Source organism: Ptiloglossa arizonensis, chromosome 12 (genome assembly GCF_051014685.1).
Source record: "Ptiloglossa arizonensis isolate GNS036 chromosome 12, iyPtiAriz1_principal, whole genome shotgun sequence".
Taxonomy (NCBI): Eukaryota; Metazoa; Arthropoda; class Insecta; order Hymenoptera; family Colletidae; genus Ptiloglossa; species Ptiloglossa arizonensis.
In genome coordinates, this window is record NC_135059.1 from 10,956,022 (window position 1) to 10,982,548 (window position 26,527).

At 50.8% G+C, this 26,527-nt stretch overlaps 1 protein-coding gene across 4 annotated transcripts in view; it reads right to left on the reverse strand.

The window, feature by feature from the left end:
- Tio (zinc finger domain-containing protein tiptop) overlaps positions 1–26,527 on the reverse strand; it is a 173,193-nt gene that overhangs the window by 97,708 nt on the left and 48,958 nt on the right. The window contains exon 1 of one of the 4 annotated variants that reach the window (XM_076324219.1): positions 8,715–9,255. The exons of the other annotated variants lie outside the window; for them this stretch is intronic. The gene's annotated coding sequence lies outside the window, so the exon portion shown is untranslated. Of the gene's footprint in view, positions 1–8,714; positions 9,256–26,527 lie in introns of those variants that run through there. 4 annotated transcript variants of the gene reach the window in all.

A 26,527-nucleotide genomic window follows, 5' to 3' on the forward strand; every position in this document is an offset into this window, starting at 1 on the left:
AGAATCTAGCGAGATACCGAACTTTTTTCCGTCGGTTACAACGGAACTTCGGTGAGTTGTCGAAGTTGCCTCGCGAGGGTGACTAGCAGGGCCAACGAGTTCGATAAACGGCTCGACTTTTTCGGAGCGACTCTTTCGCAAATTCCTGCGTATCTGTTATCGACTTTGCTACCGTTTAACGTTTCCTTCTCCCGGTTTACGCGTATCGTTCTCGTAAGATTTAACAGAGTCGACCCGATGAACAAAGTATCGATAATAAAACAACATTTGGTCATTTGTGGGAAAAGAGAATTAAGAGCTTCGAGCACCGTACGAGATAAGAGTAACGGTTGGTCATTTAAATAGGTGTTGTGGAGCGGTGTGATGCGAACAGGATGAAGCTTTTATTTCTCTAAATGTCGCTCTTTAAACGTTGCGAAAGAAAAGGAATAGGTATAAACTGTTATTGAATATTATTACACCGTAAATGAAGGAATAATAATAATATCTCGTAGTATCGTAAGCAGTGTCGAGTGGCCAGGTTGTCAAACAGCATTGACCATTTTCGGTTGCGAACGCTTCGTATCGTTCGAGGTTGTCGCGTTTACGCGTCGAAATTCATCGATCCGCTTCGTCTCGAAGCCTGGATCGTCGAGAGATCGGTGCTCGTTCGCGAAATTCAACGATCGCGTTATCGAAAGGGAGTTGGGCGAAAAATTCCCAAGATTCGAATCAAAGTTTATCATAATACACAGGGATCTCGCGTATCCAGTGGTACAACGATTCGTAAATAGAAAAATGTAAACAAATGCAACTTGGTACGAACGACGATAGTATCGCGTACCCTACGCGACATTCGTCTGGGAATTCAAAAATCGGAAAGGAAAATGGACGAACCTTTGATCGTGCAACGGACGATCCTTCGGCACCGATACAATGGCAGTCCTTGAAATTAACGTCAGCCATCGGCTAACGATGCCCGATAAGCCTGACGTCATCGTTACATTCGTTCCAATATTTCTTCGCGTTCCATCAACCTCGATACATCGCGGTAGGATCGTGGATCGGTGCGTCGGGATCGATTTCTGCTCGTCTTCAGGACCGATCGAAACGTCTAACGCGTCTCTGTCACCGTGGAGAAACGAGTGACACGCGTCAATGTCTACGCGACGAATCTAATAAGAGGCGTCTTCGTCGCTGAAAGGTCGAAACGAACGTTAATCTCTTCGCGTACAATATCGCGTAGATTCGCGGCAAGTTGGACGAAACGCAAGAATCACCCGTGAGTCTTGCCCACGTTCGTACGTTGAAATATATTTCCGTGATATTAGAAAATGCAAGAATTATATTTTCTAAATATTGGAAAGAAACTCTTACGCAGTGTGTTCGAAAAGACAACCGAGCGTTCAGGAGGGCAGCGACGAGGTGTCGATTATGGCACGCGTTGCCGAGATTTCACCCTTCGCGCTCGAAGCATTTTTCTACGCGAGAAATTGAAAATCTTTAGATAATAAATCATAGAATAAACTTGGATCTCATCCCGTCGAGGTATTTCGTATATTTTACGAGGCACTGTTTTTACCTCGAGCCGCGAAGAAAGTTTTCCTTGGAAAGGAGAGAAATTAGAAAAATTCCAGTCGTTTGGCGACTGTCGGTCACCTTTCGAGCGCAAACGGTCAATTCGTAAAACAAAGGGTGGTAAGAACACGCGCGCATCGGGATAATCGCGTTTCACGCGTCTCCCTTTGATAAACCATTAGCGCGCAATCGGGTTCTATCAGCGGCGGGTTAAAGAGACAAACCGTCGTCCGTGTTAAATAGAAAATTTCGAAACTCATTGCTTACAACGAAAACGATACGGTATCAACAAACGAGCAGAACCGGCTTTTCGATTATTCGCTGATGCGCGCAAACGCCGCGCGTTTCGGTCGACCTATCTTCGCGGTCAAACTCGTTATCGATAATTAAAAATTGTCAAACGCACTTTGGTCGAATCGACGCATCACAAGCCGCGCGGAATCCAACTCGCAAGTAGCCCGAGGGTGATCGTGGCCGAGACCAAGGGAAAAGGGAGCGGCGAGGGGTGAGCAGCAAGTCGGCTATACCACGCCGCGCGATCATTAGCCGGTGTATTATTATTCTCTGGATATTAATTGATTTCGAAAATACAATTTTCTGTGCGACCGATCAAAACCGGGTTCCTCCCGTTTCTCTCGATTCCCCCATCCCTCGCCACCACCGCCGCCACTACCACCACCATCACCAGCACCACCACCACCACCACCACCAGCACCACCATCACCACCACCATCGCCACCATTCCCGTTTTCCCCTTCTCTCTTCGCCTATTACTCGTCCCCGGGTATCCGCACGGTCGACGAGCCTCGAGCGTTACTCGTTCTCCCTCTCGTCTTTGGTCCGATCGTCGCGTGCGCGCGTTTAATTGCCGACAACGCGAACGAAAGCCGCGTTTCAAAAATTGCGTCCGCGCGAAAGGCTAACCGAGGGGTAAATAATCGCGACGCGTGGAGGTCGAGTGGGGAGGGTAGGCCGGCGCCGCGTTCGACGCGAGGGGAAACTACGGTTCCGCGCAAAGCTTCCATCGGATTACCGAAACAGTGTATACGCGCCCTAGGGAACACGGAGGATCGCGGAGACCGGTGGAGGGGAAAGGCCAGCAGTCGACGACACGGTACGCCGATCCCCACCACCCTCGGTTCTGCTACAACGTTTATCGAGGGACGCCGGCGAAAAGCCAAAGCAGAAGCAGAAGCAGAAGCAGAAGCAGAAGCAGAAGCAGAAACGTCAAATCGAAAGGTACGCACCGATCGTAATTCGAAGTGCAACGATAACCTTTCGTGGTCATTCGTCGTGCGGTACGCGATTGCACACACGCGCAATCGATGCGTGAAAATGGAAATCGAGCGAAATGGATTCGTTCGATCGGAAAAGCGAGCGAGCCGGGCGTACGCGAGGCCAAGGGGAGAGAGACAGAGACGAACCGACGGACGGACCAGCGGATAGATGGACGGAGAGGAAGAGGGAGGGGACAGTGACAGGGAGAAAAAAGAACAGCCGAACACCGCCGCGGGTCGCGGCAAATTAGCGCCATCGCGGCTCGCTAATATTTTTTTGCGTTCGCGAAGGGTGGGCTCGCGCCGCTCGTACCGCTCGTACCCCCCACCTCTTGCTTCTCCACCCCCCGTGCGCGCGTTTGTTTGTTTGTTTGTTTGTTTGTTTGTTTGTTTGTTTGTTCGAATTCGTTTCTTGCGTGACGTATGTATCGCGATAAAACCGATAGTACGTTCATCGAGAGGCATGATTTTGATCAAAGAGTTTTCCATCGTGAAATTTAACGAATAAATATTCGAAACGAACCATCTCTCCCTCGCGTTCGCTGCCCCCTTTCGTGTCGCTCGTCAACGTTTTCCCGCGGTATTTCGACCGCGCGGACCCGACGAGCCACTTCCGAGGACGATTACGACGACGATCGAGAGGGTGGGTCTCTCCGGCCCCGTGAGATCGCGCGCGTAAGACGCGAGAGGAGCGGGGAGGTGCGGGGAGGGGAGACCGGACGAAAAGGTAGGTCCAGGAGGTCCAATGACGCGTTCATTGAAACGTTGCGCGCTCCGTCCTTCGGAAGCGGACTCCGCCGACAGTTTACAGCCACCGTGCGCGTTCGTTTACCTCGTTAATAATCTCGTCTTTCTTCCCACGATCCTTTGTACCTTTCGACGGATGGACGCGCTCGCCCGTTTACGAGATCTTTACGATCGCGCGAGATTTAAACGCGGGGCGTTAAGCTCGCGGGCAACGCGCTCCGGGACCCGAGAGGCCCGCGCGCGACTCGTAAAACGTTGTCCTCGAAGCGTTCCTTCCGTTCGCCACGCGGAACCGACCGATCGTTCTTTCCCTCGTTGGATCTCGACAAACCGAATAGAAAAGAAACGGTGATCGCGCGAGTTCGATACACCGCGCAGAGGAAACGAAGCATCGGGCAAAAGCGAGGATTTACTTGGCACCGGTTTCGAGTTTATTCGTAACGAGAAAATAGAGGGAGCGGAGCGTGTGGGAGCGAGACCGAGAGAGAACGAAAGAGAGAGAGAAATAGAAAGAGAGAGAGAGAGAGAGAGTGGTTCGCGACAGGGTGAAAGGGGGAGAACGAGGAACCGAGACGGAGAGATCAAGAGACCGGAGAGACTGGGAAGTTGAAAGAGAGCCCCCGAAGGCCCGAATATCGATCTCATACATAATTAAATACCGACTCGACGGAGCATCACAAAGAGAGCTTACTTCGGCTTTGATCTGCTGACAGACGGGGCCCGTCATCGCAGACTTCAATAGGCGCTACTGAATCGCGGGGGTGTGCTATTGACGCGTTAGAACTCGAGTTCGAGGCGAGTGCGAGCGCGAGAGCGAGCGCGTCTGGCTTCGGACGCGATACACCTACGAACCAGGGGTGTCTTCTCGCCCGGTGATACGCGCGACCAGGTAAAATCGTTCGCGAAACAAAACCTATCGAACGTGGCAATTATTTTTTTCGCGTTACCACTCGTGACCACTCGTGACTCTTCATGACCACTCGTGACCACTTGTGACTACTCATGACTACTCATGACCACCCGTGACCACCGGTTCGTCGATCCCTTCGAGGAAATCGGTGAAGAGAAATCGGTTCGAGGAAACTGAAGAGTCCAGTGGCCCGTTCGGCACGGCCTTCGACCAGTCGATTAATCATCGGCCCGGTTCGCGGCTCACGAAGGAAGTCGCGCGACAACAAATTCCTCGGACATCGTTTTTACGCGACACCAGCGGCGGCCGAGTTGGAGGCGGAGGTGGAGGTGGAGAAGGAGACGATGGTTTCTTATTTTTCACCGATCGTCGCACGGAATGCGAGAACGGATCTGGTTTCGATCCCGCCGTAGGCGAATCGACGAAAATTACAAAGGTCGTCCGCGGTACGAAAATATGCATTTAATCGGGCTCCGGGAGCGAGGCGGACTGGTTTTTCCGAACGCGATGACGTCAGCGGTGTCAGCCGCGCGTCAAACGCGGGCATCCCGCGGATCCATAATTGGCGACCGTTGAAAAATGCAAAAAAATCAAGGAACAAACAAATCGTTGTCGCGCGACCGCGATGCTCGATCGATCCCGACTCTGACGCGCGAATTCTCGGAAGACGGGGAGCAGGTAGCCGCGTTTCTTTCCTCGAGCGAGTTCGGTTTCTCTTTCGACAACGCGTGCCGGACGTTTCGTTTCGAGCGTGCACGAAACTACGGGAATTACGGGATATCCACGAGAAGAAATTACACCGTGTCGGAACCAATGCAACGATGATGTCAGGCGTGTCGGACGTCGATAACCGATGGTAATTTCAAGGACTGACGTTGCATCGGTGTCGAAGGGTCGTTTCTTGCACGGGCAAAGGTTCGCCTATTTTCTTTTCCGATTTTTCAGTTACAAGCCGAGAGTCGCAAAGAGCACACGATACTGTCGACAATAGGTTCTATATGTGCATATTTCTCTACACTTTTCACTTTATACTCTTCTATTTAAAATTCATTATACTACTGGATAGGCGAAATCTCTTTGTATCGTAATAATTATATTTACATTATAATCTGAATTTATAGTATGGTCAGATTATATACATTATAATCTGATTCTGTACGGTCGAGGTAACGGTATTAATTGTAAGATTCACCCTTAGCCGAAACCCTTAGCAGTGGGGTCTCCAGGTTCCTGTACGATCGTTTAAACATTCGTGGACATTTTTGAGAGAAAAGATTCGACGTTAATTACTCGTACAGATTTATCGAGAAATCGAACGAGTTGAATTTTCGACGAAAACGAAATTCACCGGTGTCTGTCGGGCTCCACCTTACCACTCACGGTACAGTGTACTTAAGCGTGTAAACGACATCCGTGGTGTTTGACTTTTTCCGTTTTCTCTCCGTTTTCGAGCGTATTGTCGCGATTCTCGCGTACACCGGAGAGTTCTTAGCCAGCAAAATAAATAAATAAATATTCCAGAGTGCTCGTTGGTACGCTCGAGGCTTACGAAACCGGTCGTTCGTATTTTCTCGAGATTCAACGACCTCGTCGATCTCGAATTTCGACGACGCCGTTTGTCCGTTTTCGCGTGAAAAACGAGATCCGCTTCGAGAAAAAAAAAAAAGAAAAAAAAAACGCAGCGTACGATCATTTTATGGAAAAAATCACCGTCGCGACGGCAACGTTTCTGGGGATTGCGACGTCGGAAATACCTTCTCTCGAAAACATCTTCTACCGGAGAAGATCGATTTCAAGGGCGAACAACTCGAAATAAAACTAACGATTCCTCTTCTCTTTTCTTCGCGGTACTTTCGCACGCCGGATGAATTACCTCGGGGAAAGTACTCGGTGCTCGAATATCCCAAAGACGACTCTGTTTTCCGAGCGGTTGTTCCTCGTGACCGAACAACGATCGCGCAAGTTGGCCACCGAAAAACTAAATATTCTTCCGGTTCTTTACCAAATATCGAGCAACGTTTTCCTCTTGAAAACGTTAGCGCGTTAAGCGTCGCGTCAGTCACCGTTGACTGACGCTATACTTTTCGTTCGGTTCGCGTCAATCATCAATGAACGACAGTATACTTTTCGTTCAGACCGCGTCACTCACTGTCGACTGACGGTATACAATTTAAACCACTATATACTTCTATTAATAAATTTTAAATAATTTCGAGATCGTAAAAGAATCTACCTAAAACAAACTTCAACGAGTATTATTCAAACACGGTACGTGCAAAAATGGTCGTCCTTTGCGAGTTTCGTAGGATATTATAAAGCGTTTTGTCAACTTTCCGACGATATCTCGTTCGAACCGTGCTGCGTTATCTTTGTAGCATTTTTTACAATATTTTCAAACTTTAGACACTCTTTCAATTCTTCAATACATGTAAGAAACACGCAATACGAATTCAACGGAATTGAAGACAAAAGAAGCTCGGCGCTTCGACGAATTAACCTCTCTTAGTTATTAAACTGTATCACGTTCAGTAAGTTTCTCTCGTAAAATTTGCGAGAAAAAGTATTCCGTAACGCGAGCTTTTCGAAAACGAACGAGTTACGATTGTTTCGAACACTTGGATCTTTCAACGATCGATGTTTTACACGCTGCGAAACGACGATTCGCGACGAGCGTTGAATACGCACGCGGTATTCGAAAACCGTGGTCCAAGATGGTGAACGATTCCCCTCGTTACCGGTTTCGAACGACGCGGAGGAGCTTCTCCCCGCGAACGGCGCGCGTAGGTGGCTGAACTTTGTTTCCGAAGGAAAGGGAAGTTTCTACCTTTCCCCGAGCGTATTGTCCCGGGATTCCTGGAAATCGACTCGCGACTAATAACGGTTAAAAGCGCCGACACGGAGACGTGGGCGTGCTCGATGTCCGAGGATCTCCGTTTACGAGATGGACGGCGACGAACGAGCTCGTGGAGTGTCTCGGGATCGTCGAGAGGCGAGACGACACGTTTCGAGACTCTCGTTTCGTTCTTTGCGAGAACTCTCGCGACGAGAACGATCCGAGAGCGTTCGATGACGTCGATTGGTCGCGAGTCGACGAACAGTCGCGAAATTCTCGACGAGAACGCGACTCGCGACCACCGATTCCGTATCGCGAACTTCATTCGTTACTTCTCGTAGAAAAGAGACGAACGCGCGTGGGTTCGAAAGTCTATAATCGAGAACAGGGGATCGGTCGTCGCGCCCGCGAACAACGTACGAACGCGGAAACGAGCATGTGCGACCACGTACGGCGTGTATACAACGCCGTGTTGCACCGAACGGTGTTCCGCATAAATTCAAGTGGAACGATACTCGGTCCGCACGGACGCGCACCGCGAGTCGAGGTACGCTTTCGCGAGAAAAGACACTCCGTGGAACGCGAGATCCCGTGCCGCGGAGCAACCGTGAGAGATTCGTCGACTCGGTCGTCTTCGTTGCGAGTCACGATGCGTGCCACGTGGCAGTAACTCGACCGCCTGGAAACTACACGGACCTGGACGAACGCACTTTTCTCGCGACGAGTGAACGGTGTTCGATCGGAGTTCGAGTTCGTCTGACCAGCGACGCGTGAATTCTCCTTTGCGCTCTCCGCGACCCCGGACCAGACGAAATCGAACGAGTGACGGCGAGCACGGTGCCACCGTGAAAAGGGGGGCTCGCGAACCACGGAAACCGGTAGGCTGAGATACGGGCTCGCCGTGACGAATCGAATCGCTCGGTATCGTCCGTCGCGGAGGAAAGGTTACGAGTACGTGCGTGCGTGCGTGCGTGCGTGCGTACGCTTCGTGTGCGTTATCGTAAGTGTCCGCGACGGAAAGAGAGAGGGAGAAAGTGCGAATCGACGCAAAGTAGGGGAAAACCGAGCGGGCCGCGCGGACCGAAATAGAAAATTGAAACGCGACGCGGTTCGATCCGATCCGTGTGTTTCGATCGGTGAGTCCGATTCCGGGGAACGAACTCGTCGTACGCGGAGCCGTACGTCGCGCGTCTTCGTTCACGGGACGGGAGATCGTTTCGCGGAAAGCCGAAAGGACGGAGACGAGCCGGGCGACGAAATCGGAGCGACGAACGGCGGTACCGGGAGCAGCGGTAATAGGAGTAGTCGTGGTCGTTGTCGTCGGTGACGGGTAAGTCGCGAAGCGTCGCGCGCTAGCGGTCGATCGTGGCTCTCGCGAAAGCGAACTCACCGCGAAGTAGTGGTTCCAGCGCGCAGGAAACGTCAGTCCCGATGAATCGTCGGCACCACCGGTGCGTCAGGAGCGATTATCCTCGTCGCGTGTACGGTAAGAGCGACGCGGCGCTTGGACGACGAGCATCGGGACGCGCGTGTCCTCCGTGATTCCCTCGGCATCGTATCACCGCGTCATCCTCTCCAAGGATCCTCTTTCTCTCTCTCTTTCTCTCGGCCACCCGCGCAATGACGACAAAGACCGCACCACTCACTTAACTGGTTCGACGTTACGCTCGACAGACGGGGCCGCCTCGCGCGTATCACTCCGTTCTCGTAAAGGTTTTCTTCTCCCGCGGGGCTACTACGCGCACGTCACCGACCGTCGTAATATCGCATCGCTCGCGAATAATCACCGGCCGAACAACCGGGCGGGTTCTCTCGCGCGAACGCCGAACAACCAACGGAGAACCGGTGCTCCGGATGGACGAGTCACGATTTCGCGGTAACGCGATGCATGACTCGCCGACGGAACGGAGCGAAAGCAAAGACCCTCCCACGACGACAGCACGTGGCGCACTGACGGCTCCGCGGTCATCTTCCCCGTCTCTGCCCCCTCCACCGTGCCGTCGCCGTCGCCGCCGCCGCCGCTGCCGCCGCCGCCGCCACCGCCGCCACCACCGCCGCCGCCGCCGATGCACCTCTCCGCGCCTCGACGAGACCCCCCTCTACCGTTCCGCTCGTCCCCTCGAACCCCGCTGCGCCCGGCCCGCTTTATCCACCGAATCTTCCCCGCTACGCCGCGCTTCGTTTCGCTCCGCGCCGAGCCGAGCCGAGCCGCTCCTTTGCTACGTATCCCTTCCTCCGCTGCCCCTCGCGGCCCGTTCCGAGCCCCGCGCCAAACGGACCATCCCTCCCCGCCTGACCCCTCGTCAACGCCACAGCCGTCACCCCTCCGCCCGCGGCCCTGACCTATCCCCACCGCACACGCACCGGCCCGGCGTATTTCTCTCCCCACTAGCGCCTCATTCCACCCACGCCCCCATCCCACTCTTCCCAGTTTCGCGCAGAGACTCTCTTCCTTGGTCTCGCGACTTCTCCGTGTCTCTCCTTTCTTCGTTTCCACCCTCGCCCTCGCCCTCGTTACCGCGCTCTTTCTCTCTCTCTTTGGTTCTCTCTCTTTCCAGTTACCACGGACGCACACTCGTTCGCTCTCTCGCTCGGTTTCTTTCTTCTTTCGTTCTGCGTTCTAGCGTCCCGTCGTCCCGCACGGCCCGAGCGACCGTTCGCGAGAGAAAGAAAGGCATCGCCGATACAACCCCGGTGCGCCCAACTCCGTTCCGTCGCGCGGTCCTCGGCCCGGTCTTCCATCGTGTCCGTCGTTCGTCCATCCGTCTGTCCGTCGTTTCGCGAAATATCTATCTCGTCGAGAGAACGGTTCGACGGTCGGCGAATTTCCCGCGAAATTCTCCGCGCTCGCTTTTTCTTGGACGGTGCACGACCGAGACGCGCGGAACGCAAACGCGGTAAATAACGACGAAGGATTAATGGACAGAGGTGGGCAAAGACGGCGAGCGAGAGAGAGAGGGGGGAGGGGAGACTTCTTAAATAGTCGGCGGCGCGCGTCCCGAGGATGAAGAATTGCTATTTCTAGGTGAGACACACGACGATCGGAAGAGTCACGGTGACGCGGCCGCGGTCGAAATTACGTAATCCGTAGCGACGATCTCGTTAAAGTTGCTTTCCTTAAGAGTAGAATTTATAAACGTTAATACGATTTGCTTAATAATGATTTATTCCGCGCTTACGATACCGTTTGTAGCCGTAAATATTTCGACGGCGACGTTTATTGCCACGGCGGCGTATACGCGAGAGACCCCCCCGCGCTCCCGTCCTCGTCCTCGTCCTCGTCCGCGTCCACGTCCACGTCCGCGCGCACAGGGTTTTCGTCGCTTTTCGAAGACTTCCGCGACACCGAACTTTTCACTCGCGTCGAAACTCGCGTCACGGCGTCGCGTACGCGCGGCACCGACCGCCGGGGGATCAGGCCACGAACGAGGTATCGCCGCGCGGGAGAATTCGTTTCCTTTGTCCCCGGTGTCGGGAAATTTTCGAGATCTCGGCCGAGCGCGGCGTAACGGTGAGCGGCCGGGGAGGATGACGACCGAGCGCCGCGCCGCCCCGCGCCGCGCCGCGCCGAATCGGAGGCGCGTTCCACTGGCCCTTGTTAACGCAGGAATGTAAATCAACTCGTAATAGCGTGGCAGCCGGGGATTAAGCGGCGCGCGAAGACGAACTACGGCACGGCGAGAAGGTACGAAATGCCGGCGAGGCAAGACCGACGACCATGACGACGACAACGACAACGGCCAACGACGACGACTACTACGACTACGACGACGACGACGACGAAGAGGACGAAGACTAGGAAGAGTACGACGACTACGACGACTACGAGGATGACGTCGAGGGCGACGACGGCGACGACGTTGGCGACGGTGGTGGCGGTACCGGGTGAGGGCAGGGTGAGAGTCGATGGGTGGGAAGAGCGGCAGCACCCTCTCCTCGTGCCCCGGAGCATTAGGAGTTCGGTAATAAATCTCGTTGAAAAAACACACGCGCGCACGTACAAACTCGCGCGAGTGAGCGGGCGCGCGCGCGAACGATCGCTCGTGCACACACGTACGCGCAGCTCGAGCAAGGGTCTCGGACGGTTCCACTCTCTTCGTCGCGTCTATCTCGTTCGGGCCGTACATCTGTGCTCTCCGAGTACAACAAGTGCGAGAAAGAGAAAAGCCATCGGAGCGTAAGGAGCGGTGTGGAGGGGAGTCGGAAGGAGTGGAACGGGCGAGAGAGAGAGAGAGAGAGAGAGAGAGAGAAAGAGAGAGAGAGGGGGGGTCATACCCCTTCGAAGCTTTAGATCTTCCCCCGTCTCTTCGTCGCGGAGCACCGCGTCCGACGGCAACGAGGTCGACATGATCTATGCACGCCGTGCAGAGGAGGCGAGTGTCACCGTTTGCTTGATGCATTGGTCCTCACCTGAGCCCTCCCCCCGGCGTCGCGTCGTTCCTTGGCCGAGCCCACCGACGTATCCCCTCTGTCGGACCATGGATCGCGGGATCGCGGGATCGAGGATCGCTGTTCACCTCCGCCTTTTCCTCTTTGTCTAACGCGAGCTCCGCGTCGGGTGAAAGCTTCGAGGTCCGCGGCGCGATCGATCGGCACGCTCGGTCCTGGTTCCGGTCCCGGTCCCGGTTCTTGGATCGCGCGTGGAAAATTCGACGCGAAACACGCGCCCCCGACGATCATCGTCCCTCGAAGTCGTAACCTCCGCGAAGGACGATCGCGCTGAGAGATCGTTCGGGAAAAAGAAGCGAAAGAAGGAAAGAATGAGAGAGAGAGAGAGAAGCTAGGGAAGAAAAAAGGGGGAAGTCGAGCGGAAGGGAGCCGAAGACGGAAGGACGGGGCGCGGGTCTAGGGACGAGGAGGCTGGACGGTAGAAGGGGGGGCCGAGTCGGAGTGGAAGGCTCGACGCGAATAGTACGACGATGGTTACATTCTACGGATCAGAGGGCTCGATAGCGTGCCGAAGTCGAGGCGAACGGCAATAAATCCATTTTTCGTGAAGGGTCGGTCGAGGGGCGAGAGCGAGCCAGGGTCTGATTAGCAGCCTGACTCTCCGTACAGGATGACAGCCGGTGAGTTATAATATTGCCCATCCATCTATTTATCTACTCCATCGGGCTCTCTTCTCCTCCCCGAGGCTCGGTTCTCTACGGCGTGGCGCGTCGTCCCTTTGCTCCCTCGTTCGCTGCCGGGATCCGGCGGGAGCGCTCCTTGGTCGTTGCTCGTTCGTCGTGCGCGACTTTTCGTCGGTTCGCGGTACCTACGAGCGCTACCGATCGAGCTCGCGCGAGTAACTTGCCCGGGATACTGCCGATCGACGCACGGGAAGGGGAACCGTACTGCTCGCGTGGAACACGGCGCGAGTGCACCGCGCGAACGAGGAACCCGAACCGAACCAAACGGGGCACGTGTCCGAGATACGAGTACTTTTCCCGTCGACCTGCAACGGATTGTATCGCGACGCCTCGCAAACCGCGTAGCTTTGTGAGTTCGCGACTCGAGAACTACAGAGTGTCTGCGCGTAACACTTTACGTACGTCGAAAGGGATCGTTTTATCGTCGTTGGGCAAAAGTACGTTCGAATCGTTCCGTTCGCGTTCCTCGTTGCGCGGTGGACCTCCACGATACTCCAGTTTACTCGACGACGAAAACGGACGATTTTCCTTCCCCCTGTACCGTTTTGGCTCGTAACGCTCCGGTAGACTTCTCGCGCTAGCACGGTACTGCACGCGACTCGCTAAAAGTCCTACGAGACGACTCGCTTTGCTCCATCTCGCTCCGTTCGATGCGTCTTGTTTGCTCTCTTCGTCGCTCGGCCCGGTCGGTCTACGCTCGATCGAGTCGGATGTAAACAAACGCGCGCGATCGACGCACGGAAGAAACAAAATACGGTCTGTCTTCTTCCGAAACTGTTTTTCTTTACCGACTCGTCCCATCGAAGAGTAGATCGCTTCGGTCGGTAACGCGCTACGATGGAAAACGCGCGCGAGTCGAAGCGCGTTCTTTCGCGCTCCGAACAGTCGGACTCGCGTTCCTTTTCGTCAACCGTCCACCGTACGATTCTTCTCGATCTCCAACGAGAAGAGCACCGAAAACGAACCGTACGTCCGCTCGATTCGTCTCGAATTCGAACGAGGAGGTCGCGTCGAGGCAGCGACGAGCGTTTCGAGCACGCGCGTACGTTCGTCGCTCACCGACGCGAGACTCGTTGCCGCTCTCTCGACGATAAGAGCCTCGCCGCTTTCCATCCTAACCGGGGGAAAGAAAAAAAAAAAAAGAAAAAAAAAAGAAAGAATCGAGCTCGCGCGATATCGCATTCGGGGGTGACCCCTCGCAAATCTTGCCGCCGAAGGCGAGCGACGGGACACCTCTCTATACATTTTGAACTGGAAAGACGCGGCGTCCCGAACTTTCGACGGGAACCAGTTCATATATCTGAAGTATGGCTGCCATAAATAAGCGAGCTGTCCGTTTGCTCTGTTCGCCCAACCTCTTGCAAATCTTTCCGCTCTTCTCTTTCTCGACGACTGGTTCCGTCCACCTTTCTCCTCCTTACCCCCGAATTTCTTTTCGGTTCGTAATATCGAGGTCGTGCGTACCGAGGAGAGCTAGGAAGAATCTACTACCGCGAGGGAGCACGGAGAAGGGTGAAACACGGACCTTTCTCTTCGTCCTCGTTCGCCCGTTTCGAGAACTCGGCAACGAATTATCCCGACGAGTGAACGAAACGCTCGACGAAATCGACGTAGACCGCTCCGAGAGATCGACCATCCGTCTTTCTTTTATTTTCGATCGACTTTTCGTTCTTTCGAAAACGAATTCGCGATTCTTCCATCGGAGAACGCAACGATCAACGCGGAAAATTGATCGAATTTCCTCTCGGCTACGATAAAGGGTTCGTCTACTGTCCGTCCGCGAGAAAACAGCCAACGAGCGTTTCACGCCCCCACTTTGGTTCACGGTTTACCTCACCGTCGACGCCATTGGTCGGGAACGATGACACAGGTCGACGCTGAGACCGCAAGAGAGTCCCCGAACTGTAAACCAGAACGTAAATGCTCGTTGGTTTTCTTCACGCCGAGAAACAGTATACAACGTCGCTCCACTCGTCCCCGAATGGAAATCCGACCGATTTTTCCATTCTCCGATCGTGGATCGCGAATCGATTTTCCAAGAGCGATGATATACAAGACGAACGAAAAACACGAATGGTTGCCTGGCTAATTGGAGGCGTCCTCGACTCTCGCGCGATGTTTCTAGGAATAAAATCGGAAAAAATTCAATCGCTCGCCGTCAACCCCCCGCGGTCTTATTTATTACGTGCCAGACGGCGAACACCACCAGCGAAAGAACTCGTTTCAACGGACGAAACGCGCGCCGCTCCGAAGCTTTCCCAGGAAACGGTGTGTCTCGGGGTGCTTAACTCGCGCGAGAGACCGATCTTCGTCCCGTTACCAGGCGTCGCGCTTAGAACGTTTCGGTAGCGTCTGCGTCCCCTTCGCGTCGAAGCTTGCCGCACCTGTAGCCCTCAACAAGTTGCACGAAAATCTCGGCGAACAGCGAGCGAAAAATCACCTCGGTACGAGCACACGGCGTAACCGTTTCCTTCGTCAATTTTCCAACGTGCCGAGCAATCGAATCTCATCGATGTACCTGTGCATCGAGTAACACCGAACCGACTGGATTTCCTCGGGAAATCTACCTCGATCGCGGACATTTCCGCGCGCTAAAATTTCACAGACCTTGCGAATTCGATAGCTACGATTACCCGCTCGAACGATCGATCGTTGGGAGTCGGTGTGAAAGGAGATGATCGTGGAAAATTGGGCAAAATTGATCCATTAACGCTGTATCATCCAGCCTCGGTAAATCGTTGAGTAACTTTCGGAAAAACGAGCGTGGGAAAACATTTCTCAAGATGTGTGCGCATCGTGTGAAACTCTTGTCTTGAAACCGAGTCTCGTCGATATCCTACGTATCGAGTAACGGTGATCGAACTTGAATTTTCGGATAAAAATGATAAGTAATCTCGCGTGCTAGACGATCACGGTTGTCCGCGCTGCTCAAGGCGAGAACTCGTCGCGTTGATTGATCTTTGAGCGACACGAAAGAATACCGTACGAGAGAGATGCAGAATTTTGTTCGATAATTGGGACAGAATCTCCGTTTCGTGCAGCTTCGATCAGTTACCGAAAGAACTACGCGGTTAAAACTTCGTGGGCGATCCAACGAGCTCGATCGCCACAATTAGACGATAACCAGTATCTCTCTCGTCGTAGACTTTTTTCGGTCGAAGTAAAAGTAATCGCTTGGTCGCCCACTGGGGCCCGACGAAGACGAGCGACTTTTCGCCGCGCGATCGCACCTTTTTCCTTAGGCCGCGTGTTAACCGAACCTCGTACACCGACAAATCCAACCGATCGAAAGAAACAAACGATAAGAAGAGAAATTTCTCTCCTTTTCGAAGATTCTCCGATACGTCGTTTTCTCTTTTCTTTCTTTCGTTCGGCTTTGTCGCTGTACAACGTTCGGTTGGAACGCAGTCTCCTTCCTGGAGAACAACCGAGAACAACGAAAACGAACGTACGATCGCAGCGGAGAGGATCGCGCGACCCGATCGAAAACTCGATCGTGAAACGCGATCGCTTCGGTGACCGGTAACGAAGAAGAACCACTTATCCAGCCTCGATAAATCGTTGAGCAACCGTACGAAAAACGAGCGCAGGAAAAATATCTCGGGGTGTGTGCGCATCGTGTGAAACTCTCGCGAATCAACGGGGAGAAGAAATCGAGTCTTCTCGATATCCTAGATGGCGTGCGCGCGAAACCCTAAATAAAAATCCTTTCGGGCGTTTCTTTCGTACGGAATGAGTTTTTCGCGTGGAAAGCAACGCCTGGTGTGACGGTTGGCCGGGGACCGCGTGAAGAAAAAAAAGAAAAAGAAGGAAACGGTCTCGATCGCGAGAATCGAGAATCGAGAACGCGACGAAACGAATCGAATCGTTTCGTCGGAAAAAGAGAGACGGGCCCTGTGTTCACGAAGCGGTCGCGTTTCTACGGCCGGATATCGGGCGAACGAGCGAGCAAGACAGCGACCGGAGCGGAGCGGGAGTGATTTATGCTAAGTCGGTGATGCTGGCGAAGCAGGGGCCCGCGTGTACGTTCCCGGCAGCCATCTTGGGGTCCCTTCGTTTCTCCGAGGACTCGGATCGATTGACAGACCCGTGCCCGATCGCCGCTTAACGAACTCTCCTCTCCTTCGCGACACTTCTGACATTTTATGGCTTCTCGCTCACGGCTGCCTCCGCCTTTCTCTTTCCTCTTTTACCCACCGATCGTTCGCGCGCGTTTACGCCTTACACGGGGAAAATCCTCTCGCGAAACTGTAATACTCGGAATGGTACAAAGTCGCGCGATGCGTTTCTTTTTCTCCTCTGCGTCCTCCATTTCAATTGCGAACACAAAATTTCGGCGGTATTCGATCCACTGATAAATAAATAACCGAAAGTATCCTACGTAGCCGTGATCGGCTCGCGTACATCGAGTTCGAACCGTGACTCGGTTTCCTCGGTTAGAAGGCTCGCGTGTCACCGGGCGTTCCTTTCGTTTCGTTTAAACCGTGAAAACCGCGCCACCGTCCGTTCTGATTTCTATCCGTCAGCGTTCGGTCAGATTTACGACGTCGCAGAGGGGCCCCTTCTGGCCCTGCCGGTGGGCCCGGGGGTCCTCGTGTAACAATGAAACCACGCCATTTGTCACAGAGGCGCTTCCTCCGCTTCTAATAAACGTTCGTCCTACCGTCGTGGTACAGTCGTGCCGCAACGTGCAGCACGGATCGACCTTTGCTTTTGCTCCACGGATCGTGATCTCTCGAGCGACCACGATCCGTCTCTCTTTCTCTCTCTCTCTCTGTTTCTTTCTCTCTCTGTTCAGGTAGGTTGTCTCGTTCTGCCTCTCGCTTTCCCGGTCCCCCTCACCTCGCGGTGCTCGACTCGCTCTCGGTCTCTCTTTCGTAGGACTCTCCTCTCCTCTCCTCTCCTCCCCGCCTCTACCGGGACTGTCCGTGGTACCGAAGAAGAGATCGAAACCCAGAAGCGGGAAGGAGAGGAGGGAATCCGAGCCAAGGAGACAACGAGCACGATGGGATACAACAACGTGCCCACGTTCGTACTTTCGCATGCCGACACAATGCACCGGACCCATCGAGAGGAATTGTCATACAAATTGTCGCTTATTCAGCGACGATCCTCCGGCGAGGATGTACAGCCTACGGTTGTTGCGCCGGTAGCTTCGGTGACGTCGAGGACGTCTTTTCGGGGACGCGTCCAGGAAACGTTCGATCGCCAACACGAAACGAAAAACCAAGAACAACCGTAAATAGAAATTTTTCTGTACCCTCTGGCCCGAAACATTTCGAATTTTACCAGCGCCCTCTTTGACACGCAGCATCCAACGACCGCGTCGTTTGGAGATCGTCTTCGTCGAGAGGACGAAACGAAGCTCGAGAAAGAAACTTAAACGGAGACGCTAACGGAGTACTCCTTTGCCTACAGTTTTAGAATTTTAGGCAACTGGATCTTACCGTTTTCGAACACCGCCATCCTCGCGTCGTCGCTTAGAAGATCTCGAGACGCTAGGTGGAGATCTTCCGTCGTGAGAACGGGAAGAGAACAACCGTAAACGAAGACTCGGTGTATCCTCTGGCGGAAAGTTTGGAAATTTCGCAAGAAATTCGTTCTCGCGTAGCACTACGGACGCTCCTGGTGAAAAGGTTCGATCGAGAGGACGCAAAGAAGAACCGGGAACCACGATCGGAGAGCGTACGAGTAGCCGATGGTCGAAAGTTTGTCGAATTTCGCGACGAGCAACCCCCGGTGTTGGTGCAACGTCACTCGGATGGCGTCGTCGCGGACACGGTGTCCTCCCGGTGGCCGCGTCCCACGCTCTCTCGAGGCGGTTTCGCGCGAATTTAAACGACGCCGGGCGGCGAGACGGCACCGTTCCTCGCATTTGTCCGATAAATCGGCGCGCGCGGCCGGAGATCGCGGATAAGCCGCAGTCTCGTCGCGAAACTTCGTAGCTACGACGATGCCGATCGATAGCGGAAAGAGTTATGCGGGACGTGGGTTACACGACCGGGGTCGGCTCTTAATGATTCGGAGAATCAGCGTGACGAAGTCCGCGCGTCGAGCCGCGTCGATACGTCATCGAATCCGTCGCGTTCTCGCGCCGGTTGGGGACCAGGGGACGAGGCGGATTGGAACGAGACGAGACGAGTGCAGACCAGCCGAGTTTCGTCCGCGAGGAGGCGCACACCTCGCGTTAGAGAAAGCGGGGCGGACGCGAGACGACTCGACGAGCAAAGTCCACCGTTCGGTGTTTCTAGCGCGAGCGGCACAGGGGGGACACGACCGGTAGCTCGCCTACCGTTTCGTAAACGGAGGTCATCCACGGGTTCCCAGCCCGCCAGGATTCTTTTTTCTCCCCAAACGTCACCGCCGATATTTATGGCGAGCCATAGGCCCGAGGGGTTCGACTGCTCCGGGGTCTCGCCTCCTCGCTGCACGGCCGAGAGCAGAACCAGGGCCCCGGCGTAATTCTGTCAGCGTCACGCTCTACGGTCCAGGCTCGACCTCGCTCCCGCGGCCTGCCGAAGAAGCAACCGAACGAACTGGGAAGAACGAACCGGCCCGGGACATCGGGGGTAAGACGCCGTGGAAAGAAGAAAAAATATATAGAAATGTATACGTATGTGTGTACGCGAGGATCACTGGAACCTTTCCAACGATATATCCCCGTGACGGTAGCCGAGAAACCGTCGAAACACCGTAACACCGACCCCCTTGCGTTTACCGGTCAAGGTTATCCGTCGTGTTCGAGTACCTTGAGAATTTAATCGTCCGCCAACCGTGGGTGGATCTCTCCGGGGAGAGGTTCCACGCGTGTCCCGCCGCATTGATAAAAACGATTCGAAAATTTCAGAAAAAGTGACACGAATACCCGACGCTATGAATTTTCCGCGAAAGGGGGAACATTCGCGAGGACATTGCAGGAATTTTTTCGCGCTGCTCGCTAGCACGAAAGAGATCAACCTCGAGGAATTCTTCCCTTCGATTAGGCCTCCGAGGTATTCGAACAACGTCCCGAATCTACGGAACTTGCGTTTTTTCGGGCTTGCGATGCAACGAGACGAGTTGGGAAACGGAGGAACGTACGATTCGTCGCGATGGATTTATATTAAAGAGAAGGAACCTATGAGTAAGACGCGACGGGTCGAGAAAGACCCACCACTTTTGGTTTCGTACTTGGACGCGAAGAATAGAAACTAGTTATCGTTCCACGTGTGTGTATAGCTTTCGTTCGAAGAAAATGGAATCGAAAAACTCGAGGAGAATCTAACATTGAATTTTTTCGAAACAATCGATGGATTTTTCAAATATAAAACGCGGTTTCAGAGGTTCGCCACGCACCGTTTCCTTAATTTTAAAATATTCTTTTGTACCTGCAAAGTGTCCCGAACGCACCGAACTCGAATTTCTGACTTTGTAACGCGACCATTGTAACACGAATGGTACGTTGCAAGGACACCATGGGTCAAGAAAGACCCGAGAGAAACGCCAAAAAAATAAACAATTACCATTCTTATTCGAGAAACACGAGGAAAGCTTAAATCGACACCGAGTTTCGAACCTCTGGTGAATCGTCTGCCCCCTCTCCAACCCCTGTGCAACCTGTTTTTCCTCGTAAACGCGATCTCGTCTCCTACGTACGGCCGCAAAATCATGCGTAGGAAGCATTGACACTCGATAGCAACGGATCGGTGAAAGAGACGAAGGTAATATTAGGTCTATCGGAATGTTCCGTCCGTGGTCTGACGCATAGGGATTTCTCGGCTGGGGTACGCGAACGCCATAAACGATCGTCTCGTCTCTTTGTGTTTTCCAGTGGACGTATTCCGTAGAAGGCGATGATTTTCACCGTCCGAGTACCCGCTCGGTATTATCGACAATAACGGTGCAACAAAGACGTCGTTCGGCAAATTGTATTCCCGATATCGTGCAAATTGCAACGATCTCGCGCATCGACGATGAACCAAGGTCGTGGCTAGAGATCACGGCTCGTTCTCGAAACTCGCAAAGATGCGTCTCGGTTGTGTACAGAAGTTGCGCGAAATTCTCGACAGATTCGTCGCCACGTAGCGACGAAAACCGATATCCTTTTAATAGAAATGTATCGGTTCGTCGAGTCAAAATAAAATTCTTACATCGATATAAATTTCAAACGCGTGACAATTCCGTGTCAGTTGCTCCGAAACTGTCCCGCTCGATGTTCCGGACTCGAAGTGCATGTCCTTTAAATAAACGCGGCGTTTTAAAATACACCGACAATAATATCTTTCGTCGATCGTGTTTACCGCCACCCGGTGTAACTACCACCAGCTCGAGTCCGTTTACTTAAAATGTCGAACGAACGTTATCAAATTTTGCACGAAAGAAACTCTAACGTACAATTATAGGTGCGATTAACGGGACGAAGAAGACGCTCGATCGACGATAAACAAATTTCAGATCGACTGGAAGAACGATAAAGAAAAGGTCTTTGTTCGTAGCAGTGGTTACTATAGCGATAAAATGTAACATCGTTGAAACTACTCACGACTCTAATTCAGGTTGTTTTCATTTGTAGTGTTTCGACAGTAATTTATAACTAATCAAAATCGTAAATGTCTCTTTGAGTAGTATATCCATAAACAACAAGGAAAGTATAAGCTTTTGTCGTTCGATAAAAAGAAATCTTGCAACAATGTTACGGTCGATCTCTAGAGCGTTGACGATCGAGCCTTATTCTCTAAATACGTGAACTGCTCGCAGAAAATTCGTTCGGGACGATATACTCCGTGACGCGACAGAGAAACGGTCATTTCACGTTGAAAGAGAAAGAGAGAGAGAGAGAAACTGGGAAGAAGCTACGCGTTTCCCTCAACAAACAATTCCGCGTTAATAGTTTGTCCACAATTCACGGAAGGTGTCGCGCAGGGTTCGGTGGACGAAACTTTCCAGTAGGCCTAATTGTTTTCGCGACAAGGCGAGCTATTATCGGTTTCCTAGAGAAAACTCTCGCGGTTCTTGCCGAGGTGGGTCTGTTTGAACTATGGTGCCACTACCCGCACCGTGCTTCGAGGAGGTCCACGAAGTCGAGAGATTTATCGCTCTTCACTTATAATAAGTCCGAAAGCCGAGTTACACATCGTGGGTGACTCGACGAGACGACCGAGTAACGAGATCGTCCGTGGTATGGCGCTGCGCGATACAGAACGGTCTCGCGTGTTGTCACGGACTCGTAACCGGGCTGCGACAACTCGAGAGGGTGGCGAGTGAAATTCGATCGCTCGACTTTGTACGTACTCGGGACTCGAGGACGAGAAACGTCGAGAACGAGCAAGATACGCTTTGGACTTCGTCGTAGAACGCGTTTAGGCGATACAGGGTGTCCCGTAACGAGCGGCGCGACGAAGAAAAAAGTACTAAACGCAAGAGTAAACGTGGAACAACATTCACTTGTACCGAGCTTCACTTTCGAGAAACGATATCGAACGAATCAAGAGAGGATTTCGGTGATTGGAAAAACATCGACGCGTATCTGATTTTTTTCCAAAGAAACCGTAAGACTTTTCGCTACGGAGTTTTCGCATACGTATTCATCCACGTTTACGCTAGATTCGTGACTTTTTATAAATGAAAATAATAAAAATTGCAAGAGTTAATCTTAGACGAATCGTATTTTAGCGAACTACCAAACAGTATTTTCATTGGTGTGAAAATGGCTATAGCACGAATTATGAAAAAAATAAAGAAAATGGAACCTTCCGAATTTCGAATATCGATTTTTTCGCGCCTTTTTCGTGCTTCAACGTGCTCGAAAAAATTGAAAAAGAAAACGTGACATTTTCGAATCCGTGGAAGATTCTCTCCGAATTTGAAGTAAATCGGTCTGAAAACGTGTTTACAAATACGAAAGAAATCGATTTTTCAAAGCCGTAACACCGGAATACCTTGCTCGAACGAGATCGTCTCGTGCTCCTTCCATGGTCTCGATTTTTTAAAAAAGTATTCGACGACACCCGCCAGGTAGGTGATATTATCCTCGCGATAATCGAGACGTCTGGTCTCGTCCCCACCATCGGCCCCACCGCGCTCGCGCCACTACCTCGGGGATCTTATTAAACTCGTCGAGCTATACACTTCCTTATCGCGTTTATATGCAAAGCGCGTAGAATTAATAATAAGAGAACGGAATTTCCGGTTATAAATTGTTACTTCCAATCGTTACGTACACGCGTAACGGGCATCTATATGTAGATTCGTCGAACCAAAAACCGTTTCCGATTTATTTTTCAGCACGATCGTCTCTTTGTTAACCGCGCCGCTTATCGCGGGCGCACTCTCTACACGACAACGATCGCGAACAGTTTTACGTAATACTGGTCAACAATTTCTACCGTATTTATCGTTTCAGCGGATCTCGCGAGAACGTACAACGCGTAATCTTTTTAGCGAGAAACGTTCGTTAAGAAGGGGTACGAACAGCCCTCGTGAACTTGGAAAATTCTATTCGTTCGAAGAGCAATATTTCAAGTACGATACATTGTACTATATTGTAATTATTGAAACACTGCCGCTCGAAAATTTTGAGCATATTTCGATCTTTACGGAAACGTAGCTTCTTTATACGCGCGAATCGAAGCGTTAAAAATTAAACTTCGTCGCGTTAAAGGAACATTGTTTACGCGTAATTTCGTAGGAAAACACGAACGTTTGCAAACTGCTCTTTCGTCGAATACGACTCTTCTAACGATCGATCGTTTAGATTTTTTTTTTTTTACTTCGATACTGTTTCGTGGACGAGCGACAGCTGCCTTCCGTTATTAAACCGTGGATTCTATCAACTTTTCACTTCTTCGAAAAAACTTGCGGAAGAAGATCGTTGGGAGTCCGTGATGATAAAATGTTAAAAATCAAATACAGTAGAGCCTCCTTGTACTCGAATTAATGAAACGTATAAGGTGTTCGAATAATAGAGCAATCGCCCTTTCGATATTGAACTTTGTTCGCTTAAATGGAAACGAAGAGAATTTGTTTAAATATTTGAGTATATCGTGTCTTTGCAACGGCTGTATTACGCAAATAATACTTACTTCGAAGTATAATAACGGAGGCTTTATCGTAAAATTATAACTTTCGTCCCAAATTATAGTCGAGCAATGCCCAATTAATATGCAAGGATAACATTTTCGTACGAAAAAGTTTCGCTCATTTCGAAGATCAAAGGGTACTCGAAACTTTCGAATCGCAGTGTTTATATATGTATTATATGTGTATTAATCGGCCTTCGAGAGTAAAAAACCGACGCGCAATTTTCTCGTCGAATAAGGGAACCTGAATTTATTAAACAGCGGAGTGCAAGTTCGAGCGGACTATTGCGACCAAAAATGATACTAATACACGGATCTCGAAGCGTATAATATTGCGGCATCGGTCTCAAATGGATTCTCGATTGTCGAATTACTCTCGTAAATATGTATCGTATTTCATGCGATATTACGTCGAAAGAGGTCACCGAAGAATGCGGTTTTAATTCAATTCTCGTAGAATCTTGCGAGAAACTCCGCGGAGTTCTTTCCACGCGTGTACTTGGAACGTTAACGATATTATACGTCTATTCTATATTCACCGTCTTCCTCGCTGAATCGTTCTTTCGTTCGACGGCATTATCATTATTTACTTATTCACGAGACGGACCATTTGCTACGAAAAGATAACAGGTAGGGGAGCTAATGTACGAGCACAAATTGCTGATAGAAAAAACGAAATTAATGAAGAAATTCGACCCGAAGAGAGTAAAAGTCGACCGAGATTGATCAATTCTCGGATGAAAATTGTTGACATTCGTTATCGTTGAACGTTCGGTAGCGTGAAATTGAAATTATTCAATATAATTACAAACTGCAACTGTCCGTTCGGACCCTGTACAACGACCAACCACGCAATATTGTACGTAAGCGTCGTACAATTCGTTTACGTATTTTGTATTTCTCTCAGGTCCTTTGAGTGTACGTTACTCGTCCGATAGAAGCCGCGAACGTAACCATTTTTCGTAGATATAATTTATACAATTATCGAATGCACGGAGCTCATTTTCGTAAACTCTGTAATGCAATGCGAGGGCCGAAGAAATATAGAAGCGTCCGATCGCGACCGTTGCAATTGTTTCGATTACGATGCATCGTTAAGACGATGAATTTACGTTTGAAGAACGTTTCGAGCTCGCTTTCGAAAGCACCGGTGTTCCGAATCGAAAAACCATATTGCTATGGGCACCTCAAGGCCACAGGATCGGGCGTGAAAAGGAACACCATATGGAAGACCACGGAGCGTTCGCGGAGACCAGAGAAGCCGTGAGAATCGTCCCGTTTCGTGTCACGATTCACAATCGTGTTTGGTATCGTTCTCATCGCAAGAACAACGTAATCCTGGAGAATGTACACGACGTAGATTTCTGCGTTTCGTTGCCCTTAGTTAGGTAAGCCAATGTTTACCACCCTCGGTCATGATTTTTTATCACGTTCAGCGTCGATTAAATCTACCACCGTTCTTTAAGAGTAGACGACTCGTGTTCAATTTACTTTTTGCGAGCAAACTTTCAAAGTTGGATAATTTAATTTATGCGATAATCAACGGGATAAAATCTCTTTCGATCTTGCTACGCCTCGAATTAAACACCCGCGTCCAGAAGGAATCTTCTTTCCCTGCGAAACGCATCGATGCTATCAACGCGAACAATTACGAGGATTCGTTACTTTCAGATTTTTCTATATTATCCATTTTTCTCTCGTGCGTCGACTTCTATAGGAAACTGGTAAGGATACGTGGCCAAGAAATGTTAGATTCGTTCTTATCGGTATAAACCTTAAATAATTACAATTTTCATCGAAGACTGGAGCGTCAAAACTCTTCTTGCCCTTGTAACGTTCCGTTTGTCAACTAACCAGCTCAGTACAGTATCCACGGCCAGCTTCCTTTGTATTTCTTTGTATACGTGTACCGAAGGGTCCGTACCCGTGAGTAAATAAATAAATCTGATCCGTCGAGTGGAAGAAATCCCGTAACGACGAACCGAAAAATACGCAAATCGTATTTTTTTGCGAACGAGAATATAATGTACCAATAGTAATAATAATTGCGTTCGACGATCGTAACTATTCTGGTATACTTGGAAATGTACAGAGCTACGTTCGTAGAGAAATTTTTAATGTTTCGTGTATTGTACATTGTCGAATCGACTGAGAGGCAGTCGATTGTTTTTTCACTTCAAAGTTTAGAGCAACATACGGTACATCGACGCACAGAATAGTAATTTTGTACGCGGAATGCATTTGATTGTTAATTATACTTTCGTCCCGCGTTATAAAGGAACGTGGACTAGATCGAGCAATTTCTACTTATTGTTAGCTGTAGTTCTTCGAAGGCCGATTAATTTCTTCCAGGGGTCAATTTCTCAGCTGAGCACGGTACATTGTTAACGTCCGTTAAATAAACGATAGATTTTACGCATTCGGAACATTCTCTTCGATCGTCCATAACTCGAAAATTATAGACTTCGTCTTCCGAAGTACAGACACGTACTTTTGAATCGTCTCGCGTGTAAGGGCTCCTGGGCGTACGTTAACGAACATTAAACGTTGAAGTAACGAATACTTAATTTTTTTCTTTCTCTTCAATTTCAACGGGACGAACCCTTTCCGTTACAAAAGAGATAAAAATAACTGTCGAACAGAGAGAGCGAGAGCAAAGTGACATATGGTAAATAAGATTCGTTTTACCAGAAAATTACACGAACGAAAAAAAAGAAGAAAACGGTACTCAGAAACTAGTACCAGTTATCCTAATTCGATACACAATCTTTACGAGCGACGCAAGGACAACCCATTAACCTTTTCCACTCGACAGGTGATAGGCTGAATCGCCAAATAATGCAGCAGAATTTTTTCAATTTTTCCAATTTCCAAGGAAACCTTTGTAACTCGAGACGAAAGAAACGATCCGAATTAATTTTCCAATTTACTTTCACTTTCGATTTAAAAGATCTCCTACAAGTTCCCCGTTTCTCGCGTAAAAGAACGAATCGAGGCTAAAGGTTAAAACGTAC